Consider the following 25450-nt stretch of genomic DNA (forward strand, 5'->3'; position numbering starts at 1 on the left):
TTTATTAAATTTATTATCAGTTCAGTTCAGTTTAGTTCAGTTCAGTCACTCAGTTGTGTTCCTCTCTTTGCGACCCCATGGACTGTAGCACACCAGGCCTCCCTGTCCATCACCAACTCCTGGAATTTACTCAAACTCATGTGCATTGAGTTGGTGATGCCATCCAACCATCTCACCCTCTGTGGTTCCCTTCTCCTCCCACCTTCAATTCAATTGTGGTCTTGGAGCATACGTCTGATTTGATCCTTTTATATTTACTGATACTTATTTTATGACTTTTAATGTAGCCTTGAGCTCTGTAAACCATGCTCTTGTTTCAGGGCCTTTGCCTTTGTTGTGTCCTCTGAAGGGAATGTTCTTTCCCCAGAACCTCCTACCTGGCTTGTTCCCTTAACACTTTCAAGTCTCTGTTCAAATGTCATCAGCCTTGTAAGGACTTTGCTGACCACCAGATGTGAAATGTGATATGCGTTGCACCAGATACTCTTCACCCTTCTTTCTTGATTTAGTTCTCTCTGTTGCACTTGGCTGTGTGTGTGTGTTTGTGTGTGTGTGTTTAAATATCTTCCCTTTACTAGAGCGTAAATTCCATGAAGGCTGAAATCTTCATCTGATCTACTCACTAATGTATTCCCACCACCTGGGATGGTGCCAGGCCCATAGCAGGTGCTTTATAAATATTAATGAATTTGATGTTTTTGAAAAAGCAATAAAACTGTGGAATTGATAGAGATAATCTTATTATCACCATTTTATCAACATAGTAGCAAACTAGTTAAATGTAAAATGCAGACACTTTATGCTCTCTGCTTTATATAATAATTCCTGCCACTTAATGTCAGTTGCTTTGTAGCCATTTTGTGCCAGTTACTATGCTAGAGGTCAAACATTCCAAGATGAGTGAGCATGACTCTGGTCTTGAAAAGGTTATTAGGGGCTGGAGTTCAGGCTGTATGGTCAGAATAGCTCGAGGTGAAACTGAAGAGTAGGAAGACTTTATTATATATCGCATAAAAAGCTAAGATTTTAACTGGTTGAGAAGTTAGATGCTGGAGCACTTAAGAAAGGAAGTAGCATGATCAAATTTTCTGTTTTGTGCTAAAGGACTGTTCTCAGTACAGTAGAGAACAAGAAGCTTCTCAAAGCTTCCAGTCTAATAGAAAAGACTCATAGTAAACAACTAATCAAATACAAATCCACTGTAGTTTCCGGTAGTCATAAATGCTTTGAAGGAAAATAGAGGAGGGTAAAGGAGTAGAGAGTCATGGTTGGGGGGAGGGGGGGTTGTATTGTAAATAAGGAAGTCAAGGAAGATTCTATTAGGGAAGTTACAATTGTAGACATATAAATAGAAGGAGAAACAATCCTACAGAGTTCTGGGCAGAAGGACAAGGACCACCACACTGCAATGGTTGTGACACAGAAATGAGCTTTTCCTGCTTTAAGAAAATCAAGGAGGCCAAAGTGACTGAAGGTGAGGGAGTGGCAGGGAGGTGTGATGTGCAGTAAGGACAGCGAGGTAAGGGATAGATCATGGTGAGCCAGAGACTATACTGGGTTTTATTCTAGAGTAATGAGAAGCCATTGGAGTGTTCAAATCAGAGGAGCAGTAACATCTGACTTACTTTTAAAGATACCTCTGATGGATATATGGAAGATAGACTATGGCAGGGCAAGAAAGGAAGCAGGAAAGGCAAGAAAGGAAGCAGGAAAACCAGTTAGGAGACTGTCTCAATAGAGCAGGTATAAGATAATGGTTGAACCTGGAGTCTGAGGTGGTGGGATATGGAAATGGTGTTAATAACTTGCTAATGTGCTGGATATGTCCTACACGATTCCTAAAGTTTTGGCAGCTGGCCAATGATAGTGCCATTTCCTGAAATGGGGGCCAGATTGTGGAAAAATGTTGTTAATGGACTGGATTCTGTCTTTCTCCCACTTTCTGTTTGGAAACCCTAATTCGCAATGTGACTGCAGTTGGAGATAGGGCCTTTAAAGAGGAAATTAAGGTTAAATAAGTTCATAAGACAGGCTCTAATCTGATATGGCTTGTGTTCTTATAAGAGAAAGACATCAGGGATGCATGTGCACAGAGAAAAGGCACTGAAGTAAATGAGAAGGAGGCTGTCTGCAAGCCATGGAGAGGGACCGCAGGAGAAACCAACCCTGCTGGCACCTTGATCGTAGATTTCCAGCTTCCAGAACTGTGAGAAAATAAATTTCTGTTGTTTAAGCCTCCCAGCCTATGGCATTTTATTATGGCATAGCAATACCCAAGCAAACCTAGCAAACTAGCCCAGAAGTGAAGAGGATAATGAAAAACTCAAGTTCTCTATTAGACATGTTGAGTTTGAAATGCTTAATAGACTTTCAGGCAGAGAGGTTGGGTAGGTGGGTGGACATGTAAATCTGAATCTCAGGGAAGATTTTGAAGCTGGAGATATAGTGGAAAGTCATTAAAGTAAATTGGTATATTGTTTCCGACACTTGCAAGCCTGTGGACTAGCCTTCTGGGCTCCTCTGTCCATGGGATTCTCCAAGCAAGAATACTGGAATGAGTTGCCATTTACTTCTCCAGGGGATCTTCCTGACCCAGGGATTGAACCCGGGTCTCCCACATTGCAGGAAGATTCTTTACCGACTGAGCTACAAGGGAGGTCCAACTGCCATCAGTGTCCCAGTCCTAACTTCTTACTGTCTTCTTAGTCACTCTTCCCCAGGGGAGGAGGGTTGACATAACTAATTGGTCATTTTGGAAGACAGAATCCACTATTCATAGTTAATTTCTTGTATCTTTGGGGGATATCTACCTTCAGAGAATATACATTTTCTAATCTTTCATATTGTGAGTTTTTCAAAAGTCTGTTTGCTTTGGGAGAAACCTGTGGTTGTCTAAATGTAACTATCTCTGAATGGGTTAGTTACTAAAATATTAGCAAGCCCAGTTATCTGTGACTCAACCATATTCTCCATATATTAAAAATGAGTAACAAAGTGACATTTTAATCTCTTTTCTTGACTTTATTCTATAATTGATTCTGAACTTGAGAGTATATTAGATAAGGTCATGTATCCAGTAGATACAGAAAGAGAATATCACTAGGGCCAAACAGAAAGTTGGAGCTTTCCAGCATGAAGATAGACAATGAAAGAGGAGTCACCAAGAAGGTTGAGAAATTAAGACTAGAGAAAAATCAGGAGAGTGTGAGGGCTGGAAACCAAGTGAAGATAGCATTTTAAGAAGCACACCACAGTCATCTATTTCAGAGGATGCTGGTAGGTTGATTTAAATGAGGATATAAGAGACTGGTGGTATTTATTATCACTCCTCTTTCTGGTTAGTTTTGTGAAAGGGAGAGAGAGAAGCCATAATGTCAACTGGCTTCAGTGGAAGCAGAACATCAGCACAGCCTTCAACATTGAGTCACTTAGTTAAATCCTATACTCAGTCACTCCCTCTGGAAGGCTGACCAGTTGTCGGGTTTTGCCTGGAAGGCAGCAGTTTTCTGGGATGCAAGACTGTTAGGCCTAAAATAGGGGAAATTTGACAGGGCAAACTGGAAGGAATTGGTTGCCCTATCCACAAGCAACACTTACCTCTTAAACATACAGGTACACAAACACACACCCACAAGCTCCAGTAATCATACATAGTCATACTCATACCAGTATGGCCAACTATCTTGTACCTATCATGGTATAGTCTGCTGGCAAAGTATATCCTTAATGATGTAGGTATGGGTTGAGGGAAAACAAAAAGATAGTGAAGAGGAAAAGTGACTCACCCATCCAGTCACAGGTAAGGAGACTAGCAGCAAGCCTATTTGCAGTTATTTAAGATGAAAATAATGATATCCTGATGTAAGGCAATGATAGTGAGATGAATGAGAGGGCGTGGATTCCAGGGGGTGAGGTTCCTCATCAGCCGTGTGGGAAGTTTATTCTTTGGGCATGTAAGTAAACGGTGTTTATCAAAGAAGGGAATGTGAGGTTTGTAAGAGAAAAGGATGAGTTTGGTTTTGAAATGTAAAGTCTGGAGAGCCTGGGGGGTTGAGGGGTCACCTGGAGAGTTTGAACAGCCCAGTGTAAATTTTAAGGGTTTGAATTTGAGCCTTTCTGCTTGAATTCAAATCCTAGCTCCATCAACCATTACTAGCTTTGTGACTTTGAGTAGACTTAATCTACTGTACTTCAGCTTTCTCTTATATAAAGTGAACAGAACAATGGTGTCTGCTTGATAAGTTGATGGTGAAAAGCTGACAGTTTCTGGTACATAGTAAGTGATGGCTACTCTTCATATACTGAAGAAACTGGAAATATGGGAATGAGATTAGTTAAAAGGACTGAGCTAGAAATATAGCAATATGGACACAGAGAAATGGAAAGTCCAGAAGAACACCTGATAGAGCAGGCAAGAGATTGGAGAATGTGTGCACGTGTGATGTTGTTGTAGTTGTGGCAGTACTGAAAGGGCAGTTAGACGCTGCACCTTGGTTTAATGGTGACTGTTGAAGAAGGTAGTATGTTGTATCATGGTATATTAAGATTCTTTCCTCAATTTTCACTTGGAGTTTTTAGAAGTTATCTATTTCTTCATAACAAACCTTGCCAAAATCTCCTTAATATTATCTGCTCATAAATTACTACATTTTAGCAGTTTGGGCAGGGAAGGTCTGAGATCTGAGGAGCCAGGGCTCAGCTGGATGATTCTTTTGTTGCCCTGCCTGGGGTCACTCCTGATACGGCTGCAGTCATCTGCCAGCACAGCAGAGACGAGAGGACCTCACTCACATTTCTCGAGGTTGGTTCTGTGTGTTGACTGCAGTGGTCTCTCTCCTCATGGAGGCTGGCCAGGCTCTCTTACGTGGTGGTCTCAAGGCAGCACAGTGGTTTGATGGCTTACTTGTCATGTCATTACCAGAAGCTTACCTAGTAGGGCCTCAGGTGTCCTATTACAATCTCCCTGCTGCCAGTTATGCCCAGAATAGGCCTTGTGCATGATCCATGATGGGTATAATAAGGGTAGGAGTGAGTTAAGGTGCAGGTTGGTCCAGAGTCTGTACTCTGATATTACCTATGGTCAAACCCTCCCTTCATGAGAATATGGCGAGCTGGCCAGGTACTCAAGTGAGCCTAGGGATAGAACTAGAGAAGAGAGTATACTGAAACCTGTGAGTCAGAGAGGAAAGTTAAGGCCAAGCTGTACTCTAGAAAAATTGAATTTGAAACACAATGAGTAGACCGCTCAAGAATGCAAAGCCTCAAAGACCAGGACAGCTTGAAGATAGTACCTGTCGCTTTCACAGCTCAGCCCTGCTTTCCAGTGGGGTGTGCTGTTCTGGCTTAAAGGAAGGCAGGTACTTACTGTGGTGGTAGATGAGGGACTTGGTGCCCAAGAACAGTGCCAGACCTGATGATGCCCTGCTCTCTGCTCCGAACTCCTGTGGGGCCACTGAAGTCATTTCTCCTCACTCTTCTCACATGCCAGTCACAGCCATTAACTAAACAGAAAGTGAGAGAAGAGTTTATTGGTTCAGTGAGAAGTGAATATGTTTTCTGTTTGGTATGCATCTTCTACTTACTACCACTTTATTTGCTTTATTCACACTATTTTCAGATCACAGTAAGTGACAGCAGATTAAAATAGAGGCAATACAGTGGAGGCAGAGGTCCAAGACACCATGTTTCTCTTGGTGTCCCAGTTAAAGATGACCCTCTGTATGATGGCCCACAAAATCTTTTGGAGGCTACGAAAAAATTGTTTCTCAAAGTCTTAAAACACCAAACCTTACTTGATCCCAGATCATGTCTCCAGTTCCTACCTAGCACCTCTGATTTTCAAATTTCTTTTTGAATTCAAATTCAAAGAAAATAATACAGTAGATGGTACTTTGAAGCATAATTCTGGTATCAGACTTCCTGAGATCATATGCGTACAAGCTGTGTAACTGTGGTAAAAATGATTACCTCTCCTATACATCAGTGTCCTCAAGTGTGAACTGAGGCAATAATGGCATCAACCTCATGTAGCTGTTGTAATGATTGATACATGTATAGATTTTGAAACAATGCTGAAAACATGGCTAGCATTCAAACTGGCTTAGCTGTTACTGTTGCTTTATCGTTTTTTCTTTTTGTATGCCCCAATGAAAGTATTATAAAAATGTACCCAAACATTCCCACTTTAAATGCTTACTGTTAAATTGGAGAAACAAATTATGTATACATAAAATATTTAAAGAATAGTTAAAAGGCCCTGTTTGAGAAGAACAAATATTTAGACTAATTACCCATACAAGTAGTGAGGATGATCAGTACGGGGAAGAATATTCAGTGAGGGGACATGTCACTTAGAAAGAGGGTCTTGGGAGGGACCTTGAAGAAACAGTATTTTGGCTTTGGATTCTGTGGAGAATTAATGACCAGTGTGGACGGCCTAAGTTAGCCAAGTTCCTGTTTGTCCCCCCAAGGTCAGGTGTGGATGAGGGGAAGTGGTGTGCTGTTTTCTATTATTCAGACTTGATTCTTTTGAAACATTCTCTCCACTTTTTTGGGTGTGCGGGTCAAAAGTTCAGTGACTTGTTGCTTTGACATAATACCAGTTTCCTTATATTGGGTTGCAGTTTTCGTTGTTATTTCAATAGTTGAATTTTCCACAACACTATCATTTCTTTTCAAGGAAATACAAGAACCAATTCAAAGAAAAGAGTGTTGGCCCTTCTTGGTGAAAAGCAAGGCATTTCTTAAGCTCTGAACGCTGTTTACTTCTTTGCTTACTTCGCCTACTTCGTCCAGATTCCATTCTTTGGTGGAAATATGTGCATATTTCTACAATTATTTTCTCTGTGTGTCTAAAATTTTACGTGGCAGTTTTGCTAAGAACTACAGTTTTTGAATTTAATCTTATTAGAGGCAGTAATGATTTATTTTCAGTCTTAGTACAAATAATATTTGGTCCTTCTCTTAAGATTTTAATACAGTGTGTATTTTGGTGTGTATTTTAATATATTGGTGTGAAAGAAATTCCGTTATACTTTCTACCTCAAAATTGATCTCCCTGATGGCTATACTTTCCACTTTAATCTACACACAACACTGCACAAATTGTCTTGCTAAAGCACAAGTCTGATGTCCTTTCCAAAACTCTTGGTGGCTCCCTGTCACACATAGAATGGAATGCACACTCCACTGTGTGACGTCCATCACCCTGTCCAGCTTCCCAGGCCTCCGTCATCCTGGCTGTTGTTCACTGTTCACTCTGCTCTAACCCTGAGAACAGGGAGTTCTCATTCACACCTCAGTGCCATTGATCGTGCAGGTTCCTCTCATTACACTGGCCTTCCCTCTTCTCTTCTGGAAATGTTCTGATCATACATCAGGAACTTTTCCGGAACTGGCTGCTCCAGATCTAAATAATTGTTTTCCCTCAGGCTCTCCCACCTTTTGACTCATACCTCCAGCTGGTTGTTGCTCTTTGGTGGGCTTCTGTTGACAAAAAGCCATGGTTTATTATTGAGATAATTGACTTTATAGACTAAAACTGCCTTCTGGATCAATTAAAATTTCAGAAAAGTACATTCTGGAGCATCCAATTTGTCCAACCCACCCACCCATATATTTGCTGTTCTTGGATACTCTAGATAATTAACATTTATTAGCATTTTCCTAGAATTCACATAATACATTATGAGCATACAGCTTGAAAATTAAAGGCACTTGACTTAGTCTAGGCGCTCCTTTGGTATCCAGGGTTCTCTCTACACTGTATCCTTCAACATGTCCCTAAGGCTGGCCTCCTTATACCCACTTGACAATGAAACATAGATTCGCCAAGTCAGATGATGTACTGAGGCACATGGAGGCAGGGAAATGCAGTGGATGTAAGCCTGGTGTTTGAAGCCAGACTACATGGGTTCAGAACCTACACTGCCTAGGCTTGAATCTTGGCTTTGCCGTTTACTAGCATGTACCATTTACTCAATCATTCTAACAGTGAAGGGCTGTTTCTTTCACTGTAAAATATGGTAGAAGTGTCTTCCTTGGTGGATTTTATTTTTCTCAGGACAGAGAATGAGATGGCTGGATGGCATCACCAACTCGATCCACATGAGTTTGAGTAACTCCGGGGGTTGGTGATGGACAGGGAGGCCTGGCGTGCTGTGATTCATGGGGTTGCAAAGAATTGGACACGACTGAGCGACTGAACTGAACTGAACTGAAGATGAGTTAACATATGTAAGGCACTTAGAACAGTCTGGCATGTAATAAACATATGTAAGTGTTCAGTTCAGTTTAGTCGCTCAATCGTGTCCAACTCTGCGACTCCATGAACTGCAGCACGCCAGGCCTCCCTGTCCATCACAAACCCCCGGAGCCTACCCACACTCATGTCCATTGAGTCGGTGACGGTTGGTGAGTCCAACCATCTCATCCTCTGTCGTCCCATTCTCCTATCCTCAATCTTTCCCAGCATCAGGGTCTTTTCAAATGAGTCAGCTCTTCGCATCAGGTGGCCAAAGTACTGGAGTTTCAGCTCCAACATCAGTCCTTCCAATGGACACCCAGGACTGATCTCCTTTCGGATGGACTGGTTGGTGTTAGCTGTTGTTATTATCATTATTATTTAGTATTAACTTTAATGAGCATAGGAACTAAAAAGTGAATGAGTCAGGACTGGACTCAGATTTGTTTGACTCCAAAAACTGTCAGTTTATACATTTCAAACTGCCTCCTGCTATGCCCATTTGCCTTGAGATTAAAGAATAGAATGACAAATTCTTTTCATTTTTTCTCTCAAGGATCCAAACCTTTTATCAGGTTATTTCAGTCTCAGATGCCTGACCACTATTTCCTGCATAATTTCTGGAGATTGAGGTCTCCAGAAGCATTAACATGAGTGGGGTGAGATTCTGAAGTTACTTTGGTTTAAAGTGTACAACCAGTCCATCATGCATGCTTTTTGGAGGTTGAAGGCTCCGGAAGCTTTAGCATGAAGGTGATCAAGTTTTTCTTCCATACAAGGTCATGATGAAAACCATGGGTCTCTTACAAAAATTGTTCTGGGCCAATTTGCTCTGTGCCAGTTTGCTCTGCCTGTAAAGTCACTGGTATTTGCCTGCTGGTGTTTAGACCGACTGTGCCAAGCCACAGGGGTACAGAGGGCTCAAACCAGCCTGACACGCTTCTTCTAGCACATGCAGCAGCTCTCTCTACCTTCCTTTCCACCATTAAGGAGTGAAGGAAGGTTTTGTAAAGTTGTAGGAGTATGTCTCTTCCTCCCCAACTGCCTTCCCCCTTCTTCTGTTCCTCAGAAAGGCATGGGCCCCACATTGCCCAGGAAGAACAAAGCAGAGATGAGAGGCAGATAAGAAAGGTGTTATGTTTGGCATGACTGGTTTAGGCTTAAGTTTGTGCCTAAATAGCCATTTAGGGTAAACTTTTTATATCCCTTGCGTTTTACCTTGCTGTGTTTGCATCATATGACAACATAATTAAACCAGAGTTTATAAGATCTGTTCCCTGAGGGTGGCATGTTTTTTAACTTAGCTAAATTCAATTAAATCCAACAAACTCATTCTGGATTTCAGTCTATGACATCAGAGTAAGTTCTGTGGACATAGTTTGTGTAAGATAAGGCCGGTTACTTCCAGAAGTTTAAAGTCTTGTTCAGGAGACAAACAAATAAAGAAATAATTGTAAAGACCCTAATGCTGGGAAAGATTGAAGGCGGGAGGAGAAGGGGACGACAGAGGATGAGATGGTTGGATGGCATTACCAACTCAATGGAGATGAGTTTGGGTAAACTCCGGGAGCTGGTGGTGGACAGGGAGGCCTGGTGTGCTGCAGTCCATGGGATCCCAAAGAGTCAGACACGACTGAGTGACTGAATGGAATGGAATGTGTTAAATTCTATGATCATGCACCAGGAGAAATGGCCCTGATGATTGGCTGGGGATGGTGGTAGTATGGGGAGTAGTCAAGGAAGACTCTCTCTGAAGAGAATATAGGATATCACAACATGGAAGAAGGAAAAGGAGAAGCAAGAGCTTGGAGATGTGAAAGCACCTGGCTGATTCAACTGACTGATATAAGAAGGGTAGCTTGAAAACGTTCCAAATATTTTATAAGATTAATGGTTTACAACAGCTCCATAACATATATTCTGTTGTTATTTCCATTTTACAAATGAGGAAGCCAAGTTCCCCAGTGACAAATTTTGAACAAGGCAAGCTACCTCCAAAGAAAGATACAATCATTAGTCATTAAACTTAACTACTCTCCTCCATACCACCCCTCTTTTTTGATTTTTCTCATTGGAATCATCTGGGAGATTTCTAGAAATATACAGATCCTGGTCCTTTCCCCAGACAGTGATTTTGTGTCTTTTCTTGGTAAATGGCTCCACTATTCAGCCTGATGCTCAAAGTTGAGCTTGGGAGTAATGATAAAGAATCTGCCTGTAATGAGGGAGACCCAGATTCAATCCCTGGGTCAGGAAGATCCCCTGGAGAAGGAAATGGCAACCCACTCCAGTATTCTTGCCCAGAGAATCCCCATGGACAGAGGAGCTTGATGGACTACAGTCTATGGGGTCGCAAAGAGTTGGACACGTCTGAACGACTACACTTTCATTCTCTCTTCTTTATTTTCCACATCCAGCTCATCTCCAGATTCTTTCAATTTTCCCCCAAAAACTTATCTCAGGTTCTTCTACTTGTGTGTCTACTTCCATTTTCAGCATCCATAACCAAAACCCCCTAACCAACTGATCTCTCAGTCTCTCCTAGCCCACTTCTAATCCATTCTCCAGATCACAGCCACAGTGATTGTATTATCTCTGGCTTGGAGTCCTCCAGTGGCCCCAAGTTGCCCTTGGAATTCAGTCGAAAATTTCAGCATGATTTACAAGGCCCTGTTTCACTAAGCCCATGCCTATTCTCCTGGGTCATTTCACACCACCCTTCCTCTTGTCCAACTACATGGATGCTGTTTTATTTCTTCACTCTGAGAAGCTATTTTCTACCTTACAGTCTTCCCACTTGCTGCTGTTCTTTCTGTGGGAAGGAATCTGCCTTCTCTGGTCCCAGACGTTCCCTGACACCCCTTTATGAAATATCCCTCTGTCACTCTCTTTTAGGGCACACTGTTCTTTTCTTTGATTGTATAATTTCTTAATGTGGTTATATGCAGTTACTAGTTGAAGTCAAAGTCCCAGCACAAGCCTGAATGCTCCATGAGGGTAGAGATTGCACCTGACATATTCACCATTGTGTACCTTACATGTGGCCCACTGTATGGTCCAGAGCAGTTGTACAATACAGTTTTCACGACTAATTGATAGGCAAACTGGATACAAAGATGAAGGAGATTTTTAAAAAAAGGTCATTGGATTTGGCAAGGAGTCCGCTTAGGATATGCACTTGCCTGCTTTCAGTTGAATGATAGGGAGGAAACCAAACCTAATAAATCCTGAAGTTGAATGAGAAAGCAAAGAGGAAATAAAATTAATGTCATGTGGAGGTAATAATAATTACTATGTTCCAGACCAGAACTTCGCACTGTGCATCCATTATTTAATCATTATAGTAACCTTACAGGGTTCTGTTATCTTCATGCTTTGGATAAGGTAGAGAATCTCAGAGAGGTTAAATAATATGACCCGGGTCACATATTAGAATATAGCAAAACTTCAAAGTTCATTCTCTTAACCAGTGAGCCAATGGCTCTTGAGTGTGCAGAGGAATCATGGCAGTGAGTGGTTTATTGAAAACCACTACTGTCAAGAGATTGAAATTCTGCTACCATCAAAAGGTTGAAATTAAAAACAGGTTTGTGTGAAATTAAATGGAAATCTTCGGTTTTAACAGGCATTCTGAGTGATTCTAAGGCTGGTTGACCTAGGTATCCTGCTCTGTGGAGCACTACTCCATGCTATGCTTCACAAGAGAATAGATTTTAGGTCATCTGCATCTTCTGATCTAAGCCTTGAAACCTCTAAGACTCTATTACATGTGTATATTGATAAAAATGTTTTCTCACAGGTTTATGGTGATTAAATGAGATAATTTATAGTGTGCAAACGAATAGTTGGTACACAGTCAATGTTGCTTCTCCTTTCTCTCCTAAACTTTTCTTTCAGGAATTTTCACTGGGTTAGGAATGGAGAAAAAACTAATAATTTGGAGTTGTGGTAAGTTGGAGGGAAAGTTTAGATTTTTTCCCCTATTATCTCCATTCTGAAACTAGAAGAAGAGAGACTCAGAGCAGTTATGTAACTGGATCTTAGGCCACAACTGCTAGTGGCACCCCATTTAACATCCGTGCTGTGCTGATGAAGCAGATTTGCAAAGAAGTCTCTAGTTAATGCTTGTTGAATTGGAATTGAGACTTTGCTGTTTTTCTATTGCTTTTTTCTTAAAATAGAATATAATTTCGCTTTCCATTTTATTTGTTGACTTTTTTCCTTTGACTTTTTAAGAATATATGCCCTTGTGTTTTTATTGTAAACATCACATTTTTTTAGGAGACCACATAGTATTGAAATCAAATTAAACAGTTAATGTGCTGGGTAATGAGTGGACTGTAAGTCCAGTTAAGCAAAGTTGCGGTGTTCAGATACTTAGAAAAAGTATCTGAAAAATTGTTTAAAAAAATTTCTAACAGAAGCTTTCAGAAATGTAGAGGTGTCAAATTAGCATGGATAAAGGGAAAGTGAAGTCATCCCATCTCAAGGTACAGGGTGGGATGACTTGCTTCTGGTACCTTGTCTTGTGCTCAGTGAAAAGATCAGCAAGGGACCTGGGAATTGTTTCAGGCGTTTCCCTTCCAATCCTTACACTGACTCTGTGTTTTTGGTGTGTTGGTTTCTCCAGTTTTTCTCTAGTTGTGCTTTTATCATGCAGAGCACATGACTCCACATCCCTCTTTCCGTGGCTCTATTTTGAGCGCATGAACACATCAGCCAGCTCTGAGTTGAAGCATCTGCCAGCATATCAGCTTAAAGCTTCATGTCTGTCTGGCTTGCTTTAGATAGTCCCTCAGTAAGAATCTAGGATTTTTTTTTTCGATGTCTTAATTCCTTACTTCTTATGGTGGTGTTTTTCCTTTAAGATTTACTTTGTTTTGACATGTTTCACAGTTGATCACAGTGTCTGGTTTTTAACTGCCCTTTATCTCAAAATCTATTTGTATAGAGTGTTAGAAATGTGTGTGTTCTTATTGCTCCTTTTACAATGAATAACAGTCTATCTGGAAATAGACTCCATTTTGTTTTCCAAATTCACATTAATTTAATGTGTTAGTCAAGGTTCTCCAGAGAAACAGAACCAGTATATATGCACACACATATATATATAAAGAAATTTATTTTAAGAAATTGGTTTCTGCAATTATGCAGGCTTGGTGTATCCAAAATCTGATGGGGAAGATCAGCAGGCTGAAGAATCAGTAAAGAGTTACAGTTTAAGTCCAAAGGCAGTTTGCTGGTAGAATTCCTTCTTGCTCAGGGGAAGTCAAGCCTTTTGTTCTAGTCAGGTTTTCAGCTGATTGGAAGAGGCCCACATACCTTAAGGAGGGCAATCTGCTTTACTCAAAGTCCACTGATTTAAATGTATATCTCATACAAAAAACACCCTCATAGGAACCTTAAGAATGATGTTTGACCAAATATTTGAGCACTGTGGCTCAGCCAAGTTGACACATAAAATTAACCATCACACTTGGCATTTTTCAAGTTGGACTCTGCAGAACCGTATTCTAGTTGTTAATAGGTTAGCAGGAAAAATGAAGCAGAGGAGGTCAGTAGTTCACTGATTAAACATATTTGTCTTTTAAGAAAAAGATATAAACTTTTAAGAAAATTAAATATGCATTAATTTTTTTAAACACCATCCTTGTAGAGAAGGGGGACAAAAAGAAGCCAATGCAGAAAAATAATGAGAAACCTATTGAAAATGTGTCCGTTTCCCCAGTACCCCTCGACTCCCCTATCCTGCAACACAAAATTAGTGCAGCTCACGTTTTGTATGTGTGTATATAGTATGTGTGTATGTAGATATATGTCTGTATGTTAAACATTCATCTGTTAAAGACGGGAAATTCCTGAGGTCAAGAAAACTGCTCTGTGTAACTGCTATACCAGGAAGTTAAGGCTTCCATAACTGTGTGGTGTTTCACTTGCAGCACCCACCTCCACCACCACCACATTGGGAGGAAGTGGGGCTGGGCTTGTTTCCCTAGAAATCCCAAATCCTGAACCCTGATTCTCAGATCTAAATTGTACAGAGATGTTTGTCTAAATACTAAAAATAAGTCATCTGGCCCTGGTTCCTGGTGGCTCCCATTTCTACACTGCAGCAACCACTCGAATGATCAGACCCTGTATCTGAAAACCAGCTAGAACTCTTCTAACTAAGAATTTAAAAATCCACCCTCACTCGTGGGTTGTTTTTCTTGCACTTATTTTCCCTTTAAAGATTTAGATACTCCCAAGTAGTTTAACACTTAAAGTTATTCTCAGAGGATAACTAATCTTTTATTCTCCTTAATTCCATAGTCTATAGTTTACTATGATAGATGAAGAGATAACCATCAGAGACTTGCAATGAGACATCAGAGCCTCTGCCCTCTTTCCCTCCCCTGACTAGGAAGGGAGCGGTAGAGGTGGATGCGATTTAGATAATGAACAGTTATAAAAACCAGAAGTGGGTAAAGTCTCCATAGACTTGGAGGGTAGAGAAGAGATCCTTTGGGGAGTTGGTTTGGGCTAGATCTAGAGCTGGTGAAGGTTGATGCCTGGGCCAAGGCAGAGCAGGAAACCTTGCCTGTAAAGGCTGGGAGTACAGCACTCATAGCTGTGGTTTTTCCAGTAGTCATGTATGGATGTGAGAGTTGGACCATAAAGAAGGCTGAGCACCGAAGAATTGATGGTTTTGAACTGTGGTCTGGTGAAGACTCTTGAGAGTTCCTTGGACAGCAAGAAGATCAAACCAGTCAATCCTAAGGGAAATCAGTCCTGAATATCCATTGGAAGGACTGATGCTAAAGCTGAAACTCCAATACTTTGACTGCCTAATGCAGAACCGACTCACTGGAAAAGACCCTGATGCTGGGAAAGATTGAAGGCAGGAGGAGAAGGGGACGACAGAGGATGAGATGGTTAGAAGGCATCACCAACTCAATGGACATGAGTTTGGGTGAACTCTGGAAGTTGGTGATGGACAGGGAGGCTTGGCGTGCTGTGGTTCGTGGGGTCGCAAAGAGTCGGACACGACTGATTGACTGAACTGAGCTGAACTGAAGACTGTTGGCATGAAAAGTAAAACTAATTTAGAGAAAGAAACAGCAAAACAATCTGGAAACCACAATCTTGCAACGGGGGCTAAGGAGGCAGAAGAGAAATGTCAGAGTAGGATGTGCTACATTTCCATGCTACAGCACTGAGAGCAGGAGGCTGGCACTTCTTTTCTTCTGATGAATTGAACACCCCCACACAAAGGAACATCAAACCTTTTCAAACTCAAAACAGATTGCTTATTCTAACATCCCAGAGTAGCTGAAGGAGGCCTGCAAAACCCAGTAGGAAACAGGAAGGCAACAGCTTGCTCTTACATTGGAGTCTGTGTATAACCCTTGTTTCTCTCTTTATTAGAAACGCTTCCTGCCTGGCAGACTGAGCAGAGTGTGGCCAGCAGGGCAGGGGTGACTACTGGCTGCTGTAAGATTGTACCACCTGTTTACCTTCTCATTTCAGCTACAGAGTACCAAATGGTGGAGGGAACCACAGCTATCTGGCCGATCTGACCATTCTCTTGACACCAGCTCTTGGATTCTCTCCCCTTGAGCTTATCTGTTCATTAAACAGGAAGAAAGTAATATAGACTATTATGGAGCAAAATCAAGGTTTCATTGCCACTGCCAGTAAATTGGACAGTAAATGTAAAAGTTAATGGTGCTTGAATTAGCTGGAACGTCATCTCAAGACCCATTCTATGACACTTCTTTAAATCCACACCATTTGAAATATGGTGTCTGTAGGAATGTAGCTCTCTCTGCATATGCAGGTTATTTGGGAGGATTTACAGTATGTACATGACAGTACATGTACAGTATGTACATGACAAATAGCACTGTTAGTTTCTGAGGGAGACCACAAGAGAAGGATTGCATTTATACTGGTTGTTAAAAACTGTTTAAATTCTTAGTAAGCGATTGCTGAATAATTGAACCACAACCCACATTTGTATTAAACTAGGTCAAATTTAAGTTTGTGTTACTTGGTTTTTGGTGAAGTAGGCTTTTGTGGTAAAGAACCAACACAGAAGTACTGTTTAACAAAGGACACAATGGGACTCTGGCATTTATGCTAAATGTGCCTCTAGTCATGACAGTTTTCTATTGTATGTTATTGCACTTTCAGTTCAGTTCAGTCGCTCAGTGGTGTCCGACTCTTTGCGACCCCATGAATCACAGCACGCCAGGCCTCCCTGTCCATCACCAACTGCCGGAGTTCACTCAAACTCACCTCCATCGAGTCGGTGATGCCATCCAGCCGGAAGTAAATAAATCAGCTGAGTCATATCACCTGGAAACTCTGATGCCCCAAGCACTGTATCCAGATTGATTGAGTCACTTAACCTTCCTTTGCTTAGTTTCCTCATCTAAAAATGTGGGCATGATACTAAGACTTACTCCCTGGGGATGTTTTAAGAATTAGATTAGATAATACATCTAACATGTAACAGAGAACCAGGCACATAGTGAGGACCTAAATAAACGGTGGCTATTATTTGAGCCTAGGAAATTGTAACCATATTCATTTTGCAGAGGTAGGAGAGGAAGCTGTATTGCTCAAGTAATTTCCCAAGATCACCAGGGTGATGAAATGGTGTTATAAGGACTGGCACATAGAAGGTACCCCAAGTGTCCTCTTCCTCCCACTTCCCTGATATGTGACCTAGGTAAGGCAAGAGTTCAAAAGCAGAGGACTTACTGGGCTGAGAACACTGACTGCCACATTGTCAGTGATGCCTACGGTGGGAGGAGACAGATCCTCATAGGTTTATCAGGTCAGCAATTCATAACCAGAGCAAGTTCTAAGGGGTGAGTGGGTGGAATCAGGGAAGTCAGTGGAGTTGTGTTTTGAGATGCTTATTTGGGATGACAGGATCTAAAGTGTGAGAATATGCCAAGGTGTTAGGGGAAATGGGGTTTGAAATCAGGAAAGTTGGAAAATGATGGAGAAACCAAGAAGATGAGGCACACAGGGACTTATTTTCCTCTTAGTTGTTTTAATTAGGAGTGCATTCCTCAAATTGGAATCTGAAGACCAGAAGAGCATGGGTATTCTCTTGTGGCTTAGGGGTTGTGTTTCAGTTATTCAGCAGTTGATTACTAAAAATGTTAACAAAATAACCACTGTAAATGCAATTTTTCTCTTGTGGTCTCTCTCAGAAACTAACATTGTTATTTCTCACTGTCATGTACATACTGTAACTTCTCCCCAAAAATCTGCAAATGCAGGTGGATATTATTGTAAAAGAAGTCTGTGACTGAGTTCAATAAATCCTAGACAGAGATCATTCTCGGCTTCTGATATATAATTGATATATGATTAGTGTCCTCACACTAATCCAAACTTCAGAACTACTCTGTAAATTAATCCTTTAAATTATATAGAATTTAACTCATCTGTGATGGTATCAGTTGATTCAGATGATAAGTAGTGCACAGCTCAGCTCCAATTCTGGACCTGAGTGCTCACAGGGTTCCTTGGGTGTAGTGGGACAAATTTGTATGTGGCAAAAGTTAAATCTAAAAATACCTCAAACTCCCTGAATTGCAATATGTGTTAATCAGATTGTTATAAAGCTCAATTTGACAGCTACACTACCAACATTTTCAATCCCTCAATATTTTAAGATTTCTTTCACTTTAATTCTTAAAGTAATTTTTCTGTCTGTGAACGTCAGATATTCTGATACTGAGATACCTAATTCTTAGCTCAGATCACATCACCTAGTGTGTCAGCAGGGTGTCTCTATACACTGGTTAAGATGATGATAAAGCCCCAGGTGGAGCCACCAGACAGAAAAAGACTGGGTCTCGGGATGACCACCTGGAGGGAAGCTGCCCAAGTGCTTGACACTTGCTTAGGAGAGCAAGAAGTCAACTTCTGTTAAGATTCTACTTCCTCAAACTTTCTCAATCCAACAATTTAGTTGGAATAATATATCTATTCTGATACTGCTGCATCTGATGTCAGCTCAGATAACAGAAAATTATGCTTTCATTTATGAAAACCATGCTTTCTTTTTTATCCAAAGCAACAATGTAGTTATGTTGACTATTATCTTGACTATTTATGAGTATTGACTTAAATGTCGGTTATTATTCTAATAGTTTTAAATGTATTACCTCATGCTGATCTCACAAGAATCTTAAGATGTAGGATTTTAAAATCCTCACTTAAAAGATGAGGAATCAAAAAGTTTATGGCATAGAGAGGGGAAATATTTTGCCTAGGATTAGACAACTATTTGGAACCTAGATTATTTTGATTCAAATTTATAGTTCACCTGTGAATTTTCAACCTTGTACCAGTTGTACATCAAAATCACGTGAGGTGCTCACAGCAGAGACTGATTCTTGCTCACTGAAATCCACTTACTGGCCCAGTAGCTATACTGTATTTTCCTCCCTTCCTTACAGTTAGGAGCGACCATATAACAAAGTTCTCCTTAAAAGAACAAGAGTAAAAGGGAAAATCCATGCCACTTTAGTCAGATGCATTAGAACTTTCCATATGAGCTCCTCCATGCCATTTCTTCTTCCACTTGATGGAAGATCAAATACCAGTGAAACTATTCATTATGGAGGAGCCAGCCATAAGATGGAAAGGGTCTCGGTTACTGAGTAACTGCATGAAGGGTAGCCTCCCCACCAGCCTCACTCTGAGCAATTTTGTGAGCAGGAAATTAATTTCTACTATGTTAATCTACTGATATTTTGGAATCTGTTGGTTACTACAGCCTACCTTACCTTAACTAACGCAGAGTAAAATACAGTTTCCTGGTCTGTACTCCAGACTTGGTCAAACTCTCTGGAAGGAAACCTAAGTATCTACAATTTTTTAAGTTCTCCCATGTGATTCTGATATATCTGGTCTTTGACAACAATATACTTCATTCCACATTCCTGTCTAAATCCTCTGCTGCTGCTGCTGCTGAGTTGCTTCAGTCATGTCCGACTCTGTGCGACCCCATAGATGGAAGCCCACCAGGCTCCCCCATCCCTGGGATTCTCCAGGCAAGAACACTTGAGTGGGTTGCCATTTCTTGCTCCAATGCATGAAAGTGAAAAGTGAAAGTGAAGTCGCTCAGTCTTGTCTGACTCTTAGCGACCCCATGGAGTGCAGCCTACCAGGCTTCTCCGTCCATGGGATTTTCCAGGCAAGAGCACTGGAGTGGGGTGCCATTGCCTTCTAGTTAGGTATATTAAGGAGAGATTTTCCAATTTTCACTTTTGCCTGAGTTTTTAAAAATGTTATGAATCAACAATGTTTAGTGATTTAGAAAAAGTTTCATTTATGTTGTGAGTTTTTTAAAGTCAACCCATTTGACCCAGGGAATTCAAGATGTATTTCTCATGATCAGGAGTCCAGCCTGTCTCTTTCTTCCCTCTCTCCCACCACCAATCCATCCATCCATCCACCCATTATATCTATCTCCTGTCTCTTCTACACATCTATATATGTATTTATCTTTCTACCTATCAGAGCAGAACTTACCCTGAAGTATTTTCCCTCAATTTTATTTTATATATATATAAAATTTTTGTATTGTGCAATTCCTTGAAAATAACATGCAACAGTTAACAAGAGTGAAGCAGCTGTTTATGCATTTTAGTGATTACTTTGGAACTGTGACTGATCTCTAGATCTTAAGGGGGAGGGGGAACATTAAGAGATTTTGTACTTTAAAACTGAGATCTTGTTTTCTTATATTATTTCATCCTTTAAAATGAATTTTTTTTCTGAATGAAATTGATTATGGAATCTTATCAAAATGATAAGTTTGATCTTTTTGTCGAATGCCTTGAATGTTTATAATAGGATGACACCCTTATTTGTTTAGAAGGTAAATGAAGATAGACTTTAATATCCAAATCCATTGCTAATTAGTAGGGAAGCATCATATAAGGATAGCAGGGACTTTACATAAATTAGGTCCTTTAATTCTCTAGAATAATCTTACGAGCTAAGTCCTGTGTTTATCCTCATTTCATATGAGGACATTGAGGCATGGAAGCCTGAAAGAACATGCCAAAAGTTTAATAGCAAGTAGGGGGTGATGTTGGGATATGGACCCATGGAGGGACTGATGCTAAAGCTGAAACTGTAATACTTTGGCCACCTCATGCGACGAGTTGACTCACTGGAAAAGACTCTGATGCTGGGAAAGGTTGGGGGCGGGAGGAGAAGGGGACGACGGAGAATGAGATGGCTGGATGGCATCACCGACTCTGTGGACATGAGTTTGAGTGAACTCCAGGAGTTGGTGATGGACAGGGAGGCCTGGCGTGCTGTGATTCATGGGGTCGCGGAGAGTCGGACACGACTGAGCAACTGAACTGAACCGAACTGAACTGAAGCTGGTTTTAGGCTCTGTGCCTTTAACCACTATCCACACTGCCTATTTTAATAGGCATATGATTTTCCTTGGGGGCTTCCGAGGTGGCTCAGATGGTAAAGAATCTTCCTGCAATGCAGGAGACCAGGGTTCAATCCCTGGGTTGGGAAGATCTCCTGGAGAAGGGAAAGGCTACCCACGCCAGTATTCTTGCCTTTAGAATTCCATGGACAAAGGAGCCTGGCAGGCTGCAGTCCATGGGGTCACAACAAGTTGGACAGGACTGGACAACCAACACTTTCACTTTCAGGATTTTCCTTACCACTCTATGGGTATGTTAATTTTATTGCTTCATAACAAATAACTACAGATCTCAGAGCTTAAAACACATTATCTCCCAGTTTCAGGGGTACAGATTCAGGTTAGCTGGGTCCTCTGCTTAGGACGTCACAAAGCTACAGTCAAGGTATCAGGTAGGTCTGGAGTCTCATCTGAATTTCAAGTTCCTCTTCCAAGCTCATCTAATTGTTGGAAGAATTTGTTTCCTTGTAACTGTAAGAACTTATTATGGCAACTAGCTTCTGCAGAGCCAACAAGAGACTCTCTGACCTTAGTGAAGTCTGAAATCCTCTTTAAAACAGCTTCCAACTGATTAATTCAGGGTCACTAGATATAATCTCCTTCTTGATGAATTTGTTGATTAATTTAGGACTTTAATTACATCTGAAAAGTCCCTTCACTCTTGCCATATAATGTAACCTAATCAAACGTGTAACCCAATCATATTTGTAACACCGGGGGCAGAGATCTTGGGGGTTACATAGAATTCTGCTATGACATGGCACAATGAATATATCTGATCCCTTTTTCTGTGGGTGAAGGAGATAGGTAAATACCATCATACTTAAATGATGAGGTGATAGTTCCCTTAGGGCTTGACTCATCGACCTCAGCTTATAAAAATATCAAGGATTTCTTTTAAAAATGTTTATACATAAAATTCTCCTTCTATAACTCTGTCTACAACTCTTCCCATTGAAGGATGGTATAAATAAATTACTCTTTTGAAATTATTGTTATAAATTTACTCTGCTGATTAGTTTTCCAGGATATTTCTTAAAATCACCTAATCAGTTTAGTCATAAGATCAGTCACTGGGTGAAAATCAAACTCCATGGTGTGGCCAACCAAGATGCCCTCCTATGCTAATCAAACATTCCATGTTATCCTTATCTCTTGTCACTGCCTTCTCCTCCCATCATTTTATTCAAAGTCACTTTTATGCTTCTGGGCCTGCACATGATGTGTCTATATACAGTTGACACTTGAACAACATGAGTTTGGACTGCATAAGTCAGTCCGCTTATATGTGTATTTTTTGTTTTTAGTAAATACATGCTACAGCACTACATGATCTGGGATTGGTTCAATCTGTGGATGTAGAATCACAGATGTGAAGGGCTGACTATGAAGTTATACTCAAATTTTCAACTGCACTGAGGGTGGGTGTTCCTAACCTTTGCATTGTTCAAGGGTAATACCCTTGTACTAAAATTTCCATGCTTAATTTTACCTGGAATACCCTTTATATATCACTCCCATCTCCATACCAGTCTGCTGGTAAATTCTCTGTTTCTTCAAGACCTGGCTCAGATGTCCCTTCTTTGGTAAAACATTCCCCAGTTCCCAAGCAGAAAAATAAGAGTAGAAACTGTAGAAAAAGGACTTGAGTTCTAAGTCCAGCTGAAAAGTAAAAATGAAGGGTAATACTGATTTGAATACTGAAGAGCCCAGTTTCATTCTGGATTTAAGTATGTTCTAAAATATACTTTAGAAGAAAATAAAATGGTCTTAGGAAATCTGTGCTAAACTAAACATATAAGTGTGGACTCTTAACATGTGTTCTACCATTGAAGAGGTTGAGTGGTAAAATAATGTAAACTCTGCCTTCTGGGATTTCATGTGCTCTTCTGATTCTCCACTGTGAAAGAAACCCGAGCTCTGTGAGGATTTCATTCTTGTCTGAATGGAAGGATGCTTTAAAGGGGGGTAGTGCTGAAAGGACAATAAAGTCAGCTTTGAGATACTCCCACTATCCAACTTGGAGCCACTGGCATTAAAAAATAATTATTCATAAACAAGTTGAGTTCATGATTCTATGAATTCATAATGATATTCAAAATTGTAAAGGGTAAAGTTCACAAAAGACATTGTAATACAAAAGGAAGTAGATATGCTTAATATTTTATTAATTTTAGGAGAATGGTGGAATTGATAGATGTGAGTTTATTCTTTCTTCTACTGAGTCTGTGACCCTTTATAAAGCATAGATATGTATTTTTCTTCGCTTCAATTTGTAGGCAAGATAAAGAGAGTTGTGAGTAATCCCAGGAGTTCTGATAGAGTAAGAACTATACCAAGAATAAGAAAGATTGTGACAGTAGTATAGGAATATATGTGTAGAAAGAATATTTTGAAAGAAGATAGATTCACCACATTACTCAAGAGTAAACTCAATCTTTCATTTTCCAGGAAACAAAACCTCGTGAATGATGGGCCAGTTATCAAGAGAAGCTAACAAGGCATCATTGATTCTAATAATGCTAATGAATCGTGCCGAAATTGTTATAATAGTGAAAGGACACACAGTGTGTCTTGCTGGCCAAGTCAACTTTTAAGAATGTTTCATTTCAGGAAAATTTGCCTGATTGCCAGTCACAAAAACAGTGTAAAAGCTGTAGGTTCATTGAAAAGACCCATTGATTTAATAAGTGCCGTGTGACTCTAAAAAGACAAAGGGAGTTAGGGATGGCAGAAAGATGATCATTGGACTAAGTTTGAATCACTCTGGGGTTTCAGTCAGACCCCAGGTCGTGACTAAGAATTAATTGATCAATAACCCAGAATTTGCAGATTTAGCTGGTCTGAGATAGTATTTCTTTTGTTGATGGTTGAAAGTTACTTTAACAGTGGAAAGGTATTAACTAATTAGAGGAATAAGAATAAATGAATCAATAGTTTGTAATATACTAAAGAGAGTACAACCATTACAACTTTAACCATTGAAATAACACATGTTCTACTTTTATTTGTCTGCTTTTAATGTACAATATTATTTACTTATATTTTATTTATTTATTTAGTGTATTGCTTATTATCTCATCCTTTTCCATTCTTGCCAAGTAGGAGGGCAAGGGCCAAGTTCACATTTTTAGCCACTTTTGGAGGTTTGATTGACAATCAGAATTTGTAGATATTTAATATATACAGCTTGATGTGTTTAGGATAATATACCCCTGTGAAACCATCCCCGCAGTTAGTGCTGTAAACTTATCCATCATTTCCTAAACCTTCCTCCTGCCCCATTTGTTTGGTTGTGGTTTTCTTGTCTGTTTTGATCACCTCTGCTATATCTGAAAATCCCAGGTAATACACATCACACAGTAGAGATCAACCACATGTTTATTAAATAAACAAATGTGTTGTCTTTTTATAGTTTTTGTCTTTATGTAAGTTGTTTTAAGGTTTTGAATCACTTAGAAAAAATTAGCATATTTAGACTAATGTCTAGCATTCCAAAGACCCATGTGGACTCAGTGATACATCATTTTTGGAGGGAACCAGACCACTTATGGAGGAGTCAGAGGGCTCTGGTATGCCTTGCCCTTTCTGCCATGTGATCACATCCGCCCAGCTTTTCTATCTTTAGAAAGAGCAGGGGAAGAGAGAGGAAGCTGGAAAGATTAAACATTTATCCAAGAAAAAATGCATATGGAAGAGTCCATTTTAAAAAGGAGCAACTTTAATATCTAACATTGGCAAATTTGAAAGAGTGTTTTCCACCCCATGGTACCGAGTAATGTGGATGTTTATGAGGAAGAGTAGATCTGTAATAGAAAATGAAGAAGCTGAATTTTCTTCCTATACCTAAGTAGTTGAAGTTTCTGTCTCTGCTACCTGTGGGGCATATTCAAGCCCCGCCAGGTGTGAGGGGGATGACTTCAATCTCAATCTGATTCTGTAAAGTGGAATGGTTTCCAATACACCCCAGCCTCCTATGCTCAGGTGTGAGCAAAGCTTGACTGTCCTACAAATTGACCCTGGAGAAGGAAATGGCAACCCACTCCAGTATTCTTGCCTGAAAAATTCCACGGACAGAGGAACCTGGTGAGCTATAGTCCATGGACTCTCAAAGAGTCAGACACGACTGAGCGACTTCACTTTCTTTCACTTTCCTACAAATTGGCACTGTATGTGAACTAGCATAGCCTTAGATATTGCTGAAAATGATGGACAGGGAAACCTGGCAAAATGCAGTCCATGGGGTCACAAGGAGTTGGACACGACTGAGTGAGCGACTGAACTGAACTGATTAGAGCAGGGGAGTCATTCAAGTCTGGAAAAGGGAGAATTCTATCTGACCCCAGTTCAGAGGGGAGAATGTCATGGGGGATCCCTGAGGGGCACATACGTACAGAAATGAGTAACTGCAGGCGGGAAAGTGAACTCTGCTATGCTCATGACATGGTCTTTTTCTCCATGTTTTTTCCCGTATGAATTCACAGAAGTTAGGTGCTCAGTGTAGACTAATAGTTTCTATGGGATCACACCAAGCAGCTCCTGGAAGATGGCTCAGAGCCCAGTGCATGCAGGTTTTTCTTCTGAAGCCCATTCAAATCTATTAAATAATAATTTGGTTCCTAAAGGTATCACAGCATGAGAACAGTCAGAATTGGCTGATTTAAAAGATGATTTTCATCAATTAGACATAACTGGGGCTCAACAACATCCATACCTAAAGAGAAAGAAAACTAAATCTTAGA

At 40.4% G+C, this 25450-nt stretch overlaps 1 long non-coding RNA gene across 4 annotated transcripts in view; it reads right to left on the minus strand.

Annotated features, from left to right (window-relative positions):
* LOC129536033 (uncharacterized) overlaps positions 1 to 25450 on the minus strand; it is a 57794-nt gene that overhangs the window by 16678 nt on the left and 15666 nt on the right. For 2 of the 4 annotated variants that reach the window (XR_016037513.1, XR_016037512.1), the window contains exon 2: positions 5366 to 5501. This is a non-coding gene — a long non-coding RNA (uncharacterized LOC129536033). Of the gene's footprint in view, positions 1 to 5365; positions 5502 to 23624; positions 25423 to 25450 lie in introns of those variants that run through there. The other 2 variants (XR_016037510.1, XR_016037511.1) reach the window with 1 other exon arrangement.

The sequence above is a fragment of the Moschus berezovskii genome, chromosome 6, assembly GCF_049115385.1.
Source record: "Moschus berezovskii isolate FMDL1 chromosome 6, NW_MosBer_1.0, whole genome shotgun sequence".
Classification (NCBI taxonomy): Eukaryota; Metazoa; Chordata; class Mammalia; order Artiodactyla; family Moschidae; genus Moschus; species Moschus berezovskii.